Raw genomic sequence first — 13,751 nt, forward strand, 5'->3', positions numbered from 1 at the left:
TATCAACATAATAAAACAATCAATATAAGAATTATTTCCGGAATCCTTCCAAGTGTTGCTTTTGGAATTAACTATTGTTGCTCAGGACTACGGGTTGTTTCAGATCTACACCAACAATTCTAGCGATGGTATACTACGTTTCATACTGATTTCTAAACAGAAATGTTAGAATGCACCAATAATTTATTAAGAATGTGTTTTGAAATCTCTTCTTAGATTCTTTTTGACTCTATCCAGTGATTCTTCCAAGATTTGTTTCATGGATTCCTTTAGAAACTAACGTCGTTGGGGGTGAGAATGGGATGTGGATGTGTACGAATTATTTATTGAATAACTATCGCAACCTTACTTCGAAAATCTTCAAAATTGGTGTGTATGGTCACCGATGGTACATTAACGACTGTCTAAAAAAATAATGAAAAATATTTATTCACCACGGCACTACAAGTGAATTAAAAATGACCCCATAGCAGGGGTGACATAAGGTCATTGAGCGATTCTCGCTGAAATGAGGCCGCCATCGCACAGTGCATCGAATGTATAGGACCTTGGGACAAAAATCATACCTTCCGTTATAGGCGTTTCAGCCCAATGATGTTTATAGGAATGTTGTCAGGAATCATTAGGGCTATAATTGACATAAATGACCTATGTGATAAACGTAACCGCATAAGTGATATAAGCGCCAAACTTCTATATTTGGTTTCATATAGATGTGATCTCTTCTAGAAATTGTTGGAGATGGCTAAATTTTATATTAGCAAAAATTACTCGCAATTAATTGATCCCATGAGTGACGTAAACGCCAAACGATCATAATGTTTTTACCAAACTATCACAGATAAAATAAAAATACAAAATCAAATTTGTAAATCTTTTATATCAAGTTTGTTAAGAGGTATTCTTTAGCGAATAGACCAAAGACATAATCTTGACATTGCATTTGATGGTATTTCGTCATTTCTTTTGGTTTTCCAGAAATCATAGTGTTGGGGAACTAGTAAAACGCCGCTGATTCTTTGTAGCGTAGGCTTTAAGCTAAAATAGTTTATTTCAAGAGAATTAGTGCATGGATAATTGAACAGTAAATTGACTTACAATTTCAGTGCGGGAATAGTACCAATCAAATGTCCCCAAACAATACGATTCTTTAACGGTAATTGTGAGGTCAAACTGTCGAGGAATGAGATGGTTTAGTTATTTTATATGGTTGGAAGTCCTAAGGGCTTACTCTTGTGAGAATGACAAGCTGTTTTAACCTGAACATAGGTTAGATATCCGTATCTAATCCTCAACTATGACTACGACCTGGAATTTAAGAACAAGTGTCACATAATCTTCATAGATAACTCATCGGCATCTGTGTACTTAATATCCGTAACGAATTCAATGTTTGTAATTCCTATCTGGCATAGAATAATTGTAAATTTGCACTAAACGATGCGCCACATCACCATTCGAGAACTATTGTTTTACTCCTTTTGATCGTACCGAAGCAGCAGTTCGTCATCACTTCGCTCGGGTGTCGAATTTCGCCCTGGCGGGGTTGCCAGTTTCGCAACACATAGAATAAAAGTGTGTAGCATATTTTTCATCGAATATTTGTGACTGTTGAAACCAAATAGTATTGTCTATATCAAACAAAATGTAAACTCTTTCTAACGTGTGAGATGTTAATCAAACAATAAAAGCAGTCGATCTCGCAATGAAGTACGTGGGTTGCCATTTTCAGCGTTATTAAATATGTGAATGAACCCAAATTACAAGAAAGTAAATTTTCACCGCAATTTAGTGTGTCCCAGAAAGTATGGACAGGACTTTTATAAGAGAATCACAATACTTTTTCAAACAACCAAATATTTTTATATTTTTGTATTTTTCCATGGGGAATATTAAATGCTGCCTGTGAAAATTTTGTTCGATAAAATAAAACTTTTTACTTTGAATTTTTTTATTTTAGGAAATCAATTCTTATCTAGCCAGCACAGCCCCTAGTTTTGTGTTTTGTTAGAACCTAACTAGTAATGAATGTTTTATTTATTACAGTGGAAATGGTTATTAAAACACTAAGGTGAAAAAAGGCTCTGTTCCAATTTGAACGTAACGCCAAAAAAAAAAAACTAGTGCAGAAGTATTTGTAATGAAAAGTGCAGTAATGATCAATTGGCACAAAAACTATCAATTAATAACAGTGAAAATGCTTATAAGAGCAAAGTTGAAAACAGGCTCTGTACCAGTTGGGACGTTACGCCAACAAGAAGACGTTCACTGCATCTATAATAAAATCTGCTTCTTCCGCCATTGTTCAAACTACATAGGAAGCTAAGCAGGTGATTATTGTGTTTCAATAGATCAGTATTGCACATGTGCTCAAAAATCCTAGTTATTTATCGCAAGACCATCATCCACAAAATCGAAGATAGCAATCGAAAGAGCAGACGGGAGCAGCTGGAATCATTTTCAGTGTTTAAATGGCATCCTAAAAAAGAACTAATGTAAAAATCGGAGAGGTGTTTTGAGGTGATTTTTTGTTTTAGCTGTTTAAAGTTTTTCTAGTTATTTTGTTCTATGTGAAAAAGAAATTATATGGGAGCTTTAGATGTCACAAAATTCCTGTATGAAAAAAATCGCAGTTATTTACAGTTTTATGTATAGAACTAATATACTGTATATTGAGTTTGATGCATACCATTTCAATTATCACTTAAGAAAATATCATAGAACAACATAAATCGCTACAAAACATAAATTGTAATTCGCACAAATTTAAAGAATCCACTCCATTCAATCAAACTGTTCAACAACTTAGGTTGGCCTGGTCTAATAAATAATTGAGTTCAAGATGTTTTGCTAATATATGTTAACAAAGTGGCATACTTGGTTTGGTGAAATAAAATAGTTGATTTTTTCACTTTTGTCGAAGGGACGCAGCACTGTGCATCGGCACCCATCATTAGAATTCTAATTTTATGTCACTGATCGCTAGTATAGGGGAAGATCTCCCAGTACCGGACACTTAAGCCACTAAATTCATAATTCGAAAAATATTGATTTTATGGGCTCGTGTTACCCATTTATGATAAATATTATCATTTTTATAGTGTACAAAAATAAATTTGAAAATATAGATATGAATTTTGACATTGAGTTTTGATGATGTATTTTAGTACCAAATTGATCGATCTTGAAAGGTGGCACCCAATACCGGACACGATCTGGAAATGCCTCGAATTCTGTAAATTTGAACATCATTGAATGTGTGCACTATAGAAATAGTTTATAATTATCAATTCAATGCAATTGCAACAAAAATAATTTGAGTTTTTCTTAGTTTGCAAGATGCCTATCAAAAACCTCTTTCATATATGATGAAAAATAGCACATTTTACGATGTTGTTATGAATGTTCATTCTTCTTAATTTTATTGCATGTTTGATACCATGGTCGACGGAACCCATGAATAATGAAAGTATTTTGAGACACTGATGCAATAATTACAAAGATATTATATAACAAATCAAGCTGTCCGAAACTGAGGGACAGGAAGTGCTTAACCAAAATTGTAATTTGTCCATATTTACTTCAATTATGAAACAAAACACATTCATACTATCAAATTAGGATTATGTTCGATCATGCTTGCGGGATTCAAAGTATTTTTTCATATTCAAAATAATTACTAAATAGGCTCAAAATTAAGAAAATACGTCAATTTTTTAAAGATTTTCAAACTTTTCTACTTTTTTAAAAGGGATGCATATTTCAAAGATGTGTTATTCTACGCAAACATTAGTCTACATAATAGCTTTCTTTTCTACTAATACACCATCTTGATTGGACCATGATTTCTCAATGTTTCGACTTTGTCCGGTATTGGGTGCTGTCCGGCACTGGGGGATCTCCCCCTATGCTAAAACTTAAGGGTGCTCCTTTCGGTTTTCTCAAATTGGTGGACCCCTCGAACGCCAAACTTAACAGCTTGCGAAAAAGCCCATGTTTTGATAAATCTTGGGTATTTCTTCACATGATATGTCTCATTTTTCCTTTGGAACACATAGCAAACTTAGTGGCATCACATAGACAAAGGTGTATTTAAAAATAAATTGGCGGCCATTTTGAATTTGGCCGTCATCTTGAATTTTGTTAGAAAAATTATTTTTTCACCATTAGCTCGTTTTGAATTCTGAGATCACCATAGGAAAACTGAGAAAAAATTGCGTAAGGCAGGCTACAAAAACTAGTTGAGCAATGGTATTTACCCTATGAAATGAACGATTTTCTAAATCATGTTCTACGATTTTGACGTATATGGCAAGTGCAATTAATGCAAACATCATTTTTTGTACAACAAAGAAACAAGTTTTCAATCGTTGATATATTATTCGAGTCAGGTGAAGAATAGGAGTATTATTTTGAGTAAAAAAATCTGACGGCCATATTGGATTTTGACGTCATCTTGGTTTTCACAAGGAAAATGAGTTTTTCAACTTGTTGAATTTTAATGCTACCGTTACGCTTACTCTTCTTCTGCCCCAAAATAAAATTATAAGGTACAAGGTACTCTTATCTACTTTTAAGTTTCTCTATTGAGATTCTGCTCAGAGGGTTCGAATACATTAAAAAAAAGCCTTTTACACAGAGCACGGAAAACAGTTGCTGGTAGTAGAAGCTTTCAATATCCACAAGTTGACTTGTTTGATGTTTCAACGATGCTGTATTTAGAGCGGATTGTGATTTCGTCCACTATCGTTCTTGCTTGACCCAATCTCACTCCCATTTTTAATGTTTTAGACACCATATCGAAAAAAAAAATTAAATGTTTTGGAAAAATCCAATGGATTCCGGAAAATTCAATGAAATTGTATTGAAAATACTTTCAATCATCAACTAATATAATACTAGAGGTTAAAGTACATGCGTGATACTTTACACATCAGAATGTTGCCAATTTTATCTAGTTTAAACAATTAACATACAAGTTTCATGCTATAGTAAACGAAAACTACTATAGCTAAAAATTTGTTCGGTTTATATGCTACTAAATTTCTTCTAAATTTCAGTAATATCTACGTTATTGGCTGGTATATCTCATAAATCATATTGATGATATTTTCAGGGATTGTTCTTCTACACAAAATAAGAAGTTTCGCGAATTTTCAGATTCATACATAATGATTTTATATATGAAAAAATACAAAATCAATGAACTGTTCTAGCTATAGTTGGCATGTTACTCTACGAACATCAAAATTAACATGGTATTTGGATTTAAAAATGCTTCAAATCGATAAAAACCTGTTTTTCATAATATATTTAGCGATTTTCAAATCGTTTTTTTCTCGTCTACCGAACCATTTACAAAAACTATATATGAAGTTTTGTAGGGCAACTAAAGAGCTTTCATTTAAGGTGTAATCTAGGAACGCCGTTTCAAGAATTTCGTCAAGGTGTTTGAACTTAAACAAGTACCGTAAGCCGGGGGCAAATTGATCACTGGGGCGAGTTTGATCTGGTCGGTACCAAAAGACATTTCCTCCCAAGGATGCTTAAGGTTTCGTTTCATTGGTTGGTTTCGTAATGATGATTTTGAACTAAGGACTGTTCATTTTATAAAGTGAACACCTTGTTTATACTATATCTTTTTTATTTATTGATGAAATCGTAAACGGTTTTCTGTGTATCGTTCAACTATTATTCTACAATGTTATGAAAATACAGAAACTTACAAAATGCGTTCGGTTGAAGAACTAAATAGTTTTTGCAAAAACTCCTAAGAAAAACTGTTCGTCAAGTTTAAGCATTATTTTTCGCATGAAAAAAATCCTAAATTTAATGAACAAATTGTATGTTGGTATCCTTTACTATTCAACTTAAGGTAGAGCTTTTAAAAACATCAATAATATTCCATCAGTTCCTGACGCTGAGTCACTTTAGTGATCTATTCCTTATGGTCAAATTTGCTGATATACCATCTTTTTACTACCAGCAAAAAAGTAAAGTAATAAGCGTGTTCAAAACTGGTTTAGATTACTAAAGAAACTATATATGTATAAAAAAAAGCAAAATCTTGAGTTTTAACCGCATTCTTGGGTACCAAATTTACTCTTTATGGTCGTTTTATTGAAAAATCCCATACTTTTAAAATTATACACGCATGTTTATCGATCTAGAGCAAACTGTAATCGTTTTTCTTAAAATATTTTGATAGGTAGTCTCAGAATAACACATTCTGAAAATAATACATGCAAAATAAATTTGATTTAATTCAAGCAGCGTTCCCAATCTTGATGATTGTCATTGTGCTTTAAGTGGTCTTCTGAAAATAAATTATTTGTTTTTCTATTGTGCTTAAAATATGACGTGGGGACTAAATCAGCAACTCTATGAAGGCGTAAGTTATTTTTATTATAAATACCGTAAAACGGGGTAACTTTGATAATGCGGGTAACTTTGATAGTGCGAGACCCACCACATACTAAACGAAATATCATAATTTCTGTTAATCAGTTAAGCAAAACGAATGCAAAACTAAAGAATATTAGTATGACACTTCATGTAAGAGCGGTTTTCATTTGAATCAAGAATATATTAGGCTTTTTATACGAATTTTAAAAAATTACACAATTTTAGCATTTTTGAAACTCTTACAAACAATCTGTTCTACGATCACTATTTGATGTAGTTTTGAATAGATGGCAGCTTACCTTTGATAGCCTAGTTATCATCGAACTTGAATACGGTCTCAAATCTCTTAGCGAAAAGCATTTTCACAAACTGGGACCATTTTTGTAATCTAAGTCACAAATTTCCATATAACGTTAAACGCCTAGAGGTATGCAATGCCCTACAAATGTTCGTTATTCATTCAATTTTGTTCGAATCATACTCCGTTATCAAAGTTACCCCAAAACAGAAAACCAACTTTCGATTATATGAAAAATTATGTTCGCACATCATGCGAATGCATATAACGTGTCGCCATCTGGGAGTGAGATCAGAGCAACATACCATGGAGAAACCCTGTTCATCGATCATGGCTCCCGTCGGAAAGTGCGTAAATCTTCATCCGGTCAACTTCGAAACAATAGAGGAACCATCTATAAAAGACCGACTTCTCATCAAAATATCTCTTTTTCGTGTGCGACGACTCGACATCGTCATCTTCATCATCAACTATCAGCGAACCAGCGAACAAAACAGAAGAAGAAATCTATTGGTGAATTAATTTAAATTTTTTATGTGTTATTTTAATAAGTTAGTAAATATAGCTTAATTAGTGAACTCTATAATAAAAGAACTGTGGACTTACCGTGAACTTACCTGTGAATTACAAAAACCTAAGTAGCCTGAAAGAAAATAATTAAATTATATGAGAAAATAATTAATAAATATGTACCCGTTGTGCTATGTGGTGAATATAGAAGTGAGCACCGATTCGCATTTCACCCTGAGTTAAACGAACATTTGGTCCTTCGAACCGGATAGCGGCCGTCGAACTCCGACCGTTCCGGAACTGTGCTGCTCTGAAACGAATCGCCATTGCTACGTGGAACTAGCTCACTTTGGATCCGCCATCATAGTCTGAGGAAGAATTACGTCACGGCGTGAACTCCACCATAACGGATAATCTATACAAGGCACACTCTATGCCTTTCAAAGGTAATTAGCATTCCTTCTACCTTCCACTTGTCTCGTGTGATCTGCGCGGTCTTTCAACTTATGTCCTTCATGCTTATGTCCTTCAACCTCACTAAGACCTTCGTGAACGAATACGATGAACAACGAGATGCTCTAGAAATCCCTGTGCGACTTGAGCACCTGTCTGAGTTGTGGGAGAACTTCAGAAACGTGCAATCTGAACTCGAGAGCATCGACGAAGCTTCTATCGACGAGCTATTAAAGCAAAGAATCGAATTCGAAACTGCGTACTACCCTGTAAAAGGCTTTCTACTGTCCATGAATAAATCTCCCGTGTCATACGTCAACCCAGGTTCTTCTTCGTCACACTCGCAACTCCCTGCACCGTCATCGCATGTACGTTTGCCTGACGTGAAACTACCCGTCTTCAGTGGAAACCTTGACGACTGGCTCAACTTCCACGACCTTTACGTTTCGCTGGTTCATTCGTCTACCGAGTTATCCAATATCCAGAAGTTCTACTACCTTCGTTCGTCTCTGGCTGGAGAAGCTCTCAATCTGGTGCAAACGATAACGCTAAGTGCAATCAACTATCCGGTGGCCTGGAATATGTTGATTCAACACTACCAAAATACTGCACGCCTGAAACAATCCTACCTTGATGCCCTATTCGAATTTGGTAGTCTAAAACGCGAGTCTGCAGCTGAATTACATTCACTTGTGGAAAAATTCGAAGCTAACGTTAAGGTACTCAAGCAACTAGGAGAGAGAACCGAACACTGGGACCTTATTCTCATCCGAATGCTTAGCGTTTGCTTAGATTCTAAGACACGACGAGATTGGGAGGAGTTTTCATCCACAAAGGACGCCGTTTCGTTCGATGATCTAACTAAGTTCATCCAGAGGAGGGTAACGGTGCTACGAACCATCCAGGGGATTGCTGATGTCACTCCAGCATCTTCACAAAACCTTAAGAAAACCCAGCGCCCATTCACCTGCAACAGTGCAAGTGCAAACCACCAACAGCGAAAATGCATCATTTGCTCAGAACATCATCCGTTGTACATGTGTGAAACCTTCTCACAACTCTCACTAGAGGACAAAGAATTCGAGATACACCGACACCAGCTCTGCCGGAACTGTTTACGAATAGGTCATTACGCAAACGAGTGTTCGTCGCCATCTAATTGCCGTCGATGTCGCGGCCGTCATCATAGCCAACTATGTTCAAAATCTTCAGCATCGTCAGAATCGCAATCTGCTTTGCCACAATCATCAAGCGACATTATTTTCTCTCCATCCAACGAACGTACGATCACCTCAGCTTCAGCGGCTATCCCTGAAACCGTCAGTTGTGCCTCAAATGTTCCTTCCCATAAAGCAGTCTTACTCGCCACAGCCGTTATCTTCATCGTAGACAACGTCGGCACCAAACATGTCGCACGTGCTCTTCTTGACTCGGGAAGCGAATGCTCTTTCATTTCCGAACGTTTCACTCAACGAATCAAAGCGCAGCGCAAAACAATTCATCTCGGCGAAACTACCACACAAGCGAAAACGAAGTTGCTAGCCCGCATATGCTCTCGAGACGGCAAGTACTCCACTAATATCGATTTTGTCGTCTTGCCGAAGGTCACTATCGATCTACCTGTCACGTCCTTCGACATCTCAACCTGGAATTTGCCTCCGGATATTCAGCTCGCCGATCCATCATTCCACAACACCAACCAAATCGACATCGTTATCGGAGCAGAAGTATTTTTCGACCTTTTCAGAGTTTCAGGACGTATTTCTCTAGGCAACAATTTACCCACTCTGGTAAACTCAGTCCTTGGATGGATAGTATGCGGAAAATTGGAAACCATCTCTTCTGTTCCCGCAGTCGTCAACTTGGCAATAGCTGTAGCAAGCCCTACTGCTACAATTGACAGCGATAAACATCTCAAAAGTCCAGAAAAAACATCCTCTTCACCTACGAAGCAAGAGCAATATTCTACCCAACTGTCTAACTGTAAAAGAAATTATGAAGGTCTATCTAATTGCACACCTTGCACCACCAAGTTTCATCCAAATCTCGACTTACAACTATTCGATGTTCCACCATCGAAAGAAAATCGAAAATTCATTCAGAAGAACCAATGCGTCAAGTATCCCATTCAACAATCTTGTTATGAACTAAGTCGAAATCTCATCAGCATGCGACCAGATCAACTTTTAACACACGTATCACCATCATTCAGTTATAATTCAACTGTTCAACCGTTGTCCTCATTTTGGTTGCCAGTCCTTGATCGAAAAACATTCCCTGGAAACCACTTCTTCGTTGAGAACGTGTTCAACTGCAGTCAATCAGGAATCAATCAAAAGGAATTTAATTCCAATTTCATGCAACATCATCATCGAGATCTCGGCAACGGAAGCAGTAATAAACAGCTTAGGAATCATCTGCCGCTCCTGTTTCATCAATGGGATGAATTCACAGGGGCCAGAGTGAATACAAGCACACCTCCAATTGACAGCTATATCGAGAACTGGTTGAAACTGATGGATAACCAACTAATCGTTAATCGAGACTCTGTCATCAATACACAAACATCACATCGAATGAATGAGTCGAAGAAGGTCTCAAAGTATTGGATGACTTTCATGTCCGAATATCAACTCCGTTTTCATCGTTCACCTCCATATCCAAGCAGCAAACAATATGAGCGTCGAATGGAATCTCGTTCATCATTCACCAACAAAAATTATCGTCCCGCTCACAAATAACATCAGCCACATTCAGCCAGCTAGTGATCTTCCATCCGCCAGCACCTAAAATAAATTCAAGGCATTACTAATTGGTGGAACAGGTAAGCACCTGTCCAATAACTCTATTTTGTTTGTTATCCGCTACCGGGTCTTATTTTGCATGTAAACAATATCAAACGCATCGCTTCACTCAACCATCAACGTGCTGATTGGAACGATCGATTTGACATCCTAATTGGCATCGTCATCATCATTGTGTGTCACTTGCTTGCATCGAGAGCGAGAGAGAACATCATTCGTCAGAAATGTGATTTCTGAAGGGGCCAGTAGGTATGTTCGCACATCATGCGAATGCATATAACGTGTCGCCATCTGGGAGTGAGATCAAAGCAACATACCATGGAGAAACCCTGTTCATCGATCATGGCTCCCGTCGGAAAGTGCGTAAATCTTCATCCGGTCAACTTCGAAACAATAGAGGAACCATCTATAAAAGACCGACTTCTCATCAAAATCTCTCTTTTTCGTGTGCGACGACTCGACATCGTCATCTTCATCATCAACTATCAGCGAACCAGCGAACAAAACAGAAGAAGAAATCTATTGGTGAATTAATTTAAATTTTTTATGTGTTATTTTAATAAGTTAGTAAATATAGCTTAATTAGTGAACTCTATAATAAAAGAACTGTGGACTTACCGTGAACTTACCTGTGAATTACAAAAACCTAAGTAGCCTGAAAGAAAATAATTAAATTATATGCCCGTGTACCCGTTGTGGTATGTGGTGAATATAGAAGTGAGCACCGATTCGCATTTCACCCTGAGTTAAACGAACAAATTATGTATCCATTCATAATAAATCTTTTGCCAATCTATCGACTGTAATCGATAGTTAGGATGCCAGTACTTGTTTTAAAAATATAAATTGTACATCTTTGAAACAGCATGCATAAATATTGAAGTTTTCTTCGAAAAAACTATCAAAGTTACCCCGTTTTACGGTACTATATTATAACTTCCGTCTGGTCGTACTTTAAACCTTAAAATTCTACTCATATCAGTTCCATTTAAATTTAAGATATTTTTCTTTAAAAAAAATTGTTAAAAAATGATTTTATGATATCTGCAAAATTGCTTCTCCAAAAATAACTTGATATTTTTTAGCAAGCTTCTAATTGATGATGCTTTCTAAGTACAACCATTTTTTGAAAATAAAAAATATAAATTGTCGAATTTTCCTGCCGATTTTTAATAATCCTTGATTTTGATAACCTCCAAAAATCGACCGTTCTAAACGTTGTGCCTTATTAGTGTGAAATCATATTATTTTGGTAACTTTTTTATTACCACAGCATTGTACAATATTAGTCGAACGATGTACAGAAAACCGATTTCGATTTCATTGATAAATTAAAAAGATATTGCATGTCCAAAGTGTCCACTTTATAAAATGAACAGTCCTTATTTCATTTTAATAAGGGTCAGTTATGCATAGAAATATTCACATTTTATGAAGGTGTACAGTTGGAAATGTCGGTGCTAAACAATCTACACCCGATTCTGTTTTTGCACGGATTTTTTTTACACGGCCGTGCAAAAAAAGTTTCCATACATTTTTTTCCGCCAAAACCTTATTTTTGCATGAAACGTCGAGAAATGGTGTTACTTTTTTTGCACGGTTTTTGAAATTTTGAACTGAAAACTTTTTTTGCACGGTACGCATCCCCCGTGCAAAAACAGAATCGGGTGTACTGGTGTTATACCTACATGGCACCTTTGAATGATTAAAATGTTGTGTACGCTTGAGTATGAACTATTGAACTCATTTTTGATATCATACAGCATATTAAGTATAGTGTTTTGCTTATAAATTCGTTTATTCTCAAATAATGTGCTTTGTTATATGGTGATCAATTTCACCCAGTGTGTCATATTATTTTTTTATATTAAAACTATTTTTATGATATGTCAATTACACTGCGGAACACGATTTTGTCTCAAGCACCAAAATACCGCTATTTACTTAATCAAGGGTTGCTGGATCCATTGCCATTTACGGAAATGTCATAGCACGTCTAGTTTTTGAGATATTGACTGTTGAAAATGCTAAATTTGACTATTTCTGCCAACTTGTACGCATTTTCGCAGCTTGTATGGTAATTTATTTGCTTAATTTGCCTCAGAACTCAAACTTCATGTGTATAACAATACTTATTAGTAAAGTTCATAATACTTTCGATGCTCAGAAATTATTTTTTGTTGGTTTAGAAAAGTATTGTTTTTTGCCATATAAGAGAAACGAAGAATTTCGTATAGAGACTGCGTGCATGTTGAAAAAATCGATTTAACCTCAATTTAATCGTGCAATTCCAAACAAATTATATCTGAATTGAAAGTAGAAGTTTTTTTGATAAATCATTGTTTAAATTTTATGTAAACATCAATGAAACCAGTGTTTTACACAACTTTGCCGACCTGTAGCTAAAAATTGTGACGTGCTGGAACATTTCTGAAAACGGCATCAGATTCAGCAACCCCAAATCTACTAGAGACACATAATTTGATTCTTGAGACACGCAAAAATGTCATTTTTGTTACGTTGTGTTATCATTTCATGAAAATTCGATTACTTAAACTGGTAAAGATAAATAGAGTACTGATTTTATCAAAGTTTATTTGACAATATTTGAATTCCGGAGGATAACACAACAAATAGTTGTAAAATAGTGATCATTTTTCCCCCGGAATACAGTAAACAATTTACGATAAGTATAACTATCCCTTAAATATCTTATAATCACCTATAGTACTTTGCAAAAATACATCTATTTGGCAAAACTTAATATTTTTATAAGGGAGAAGTGAGTCAAAATGACCCCCAATGATTTTATGACGGTAAATACATATAAATTACAATCACTGCTATAACGAATAAATGGATTCTACTGAAAACTATGTTTTCTTGTAAAAAAAAACTTTTTATGAAAAAATACAATTTTCAACGATCTTCCTCTCACTTTCATTTTTTGGTGAAATTTGTTAACATGTTAACAAGGCCAGTAAAAGTAAAAATTCCATTCAAGATAAAAAGAGTACAGTGTCTTATAGCAGTCATATGTGCAGACAGTCCAAACTGAGCTGAACTCAATTCTCAATATCCTTTTTGAGCTTCGACGCCGTGCGGTTAGTGTCACCAAACATTAGGCGCATCGAGTCAAGAAGTGTGGGTTCGATTCCCGCCTCAGTCCGGAAAACTTTTCGTCAGGAACGCATTTCGACTGTGCCACTGGGCGCTGCATGGTAGTCTGTTGTCTAGTGTGGTGCTTCAACAGCACCGTTTCCAGATCACATTCCAAATGA

Source organism: Aedes aegypti, chromosome 2, assembly GCF_002204515.2.
Source record: "Aedes aegypti strain LVP_AGWG chromosome 2, AaegL5.0 Primary Assembly, whole genome shotgun sequence".
Taxonomy (NCBI): Eukaryota; Metazoa; Arthropoda; class Insecta; order Diptera; family Culicidae; genus Aedes; species Aedes aegypti.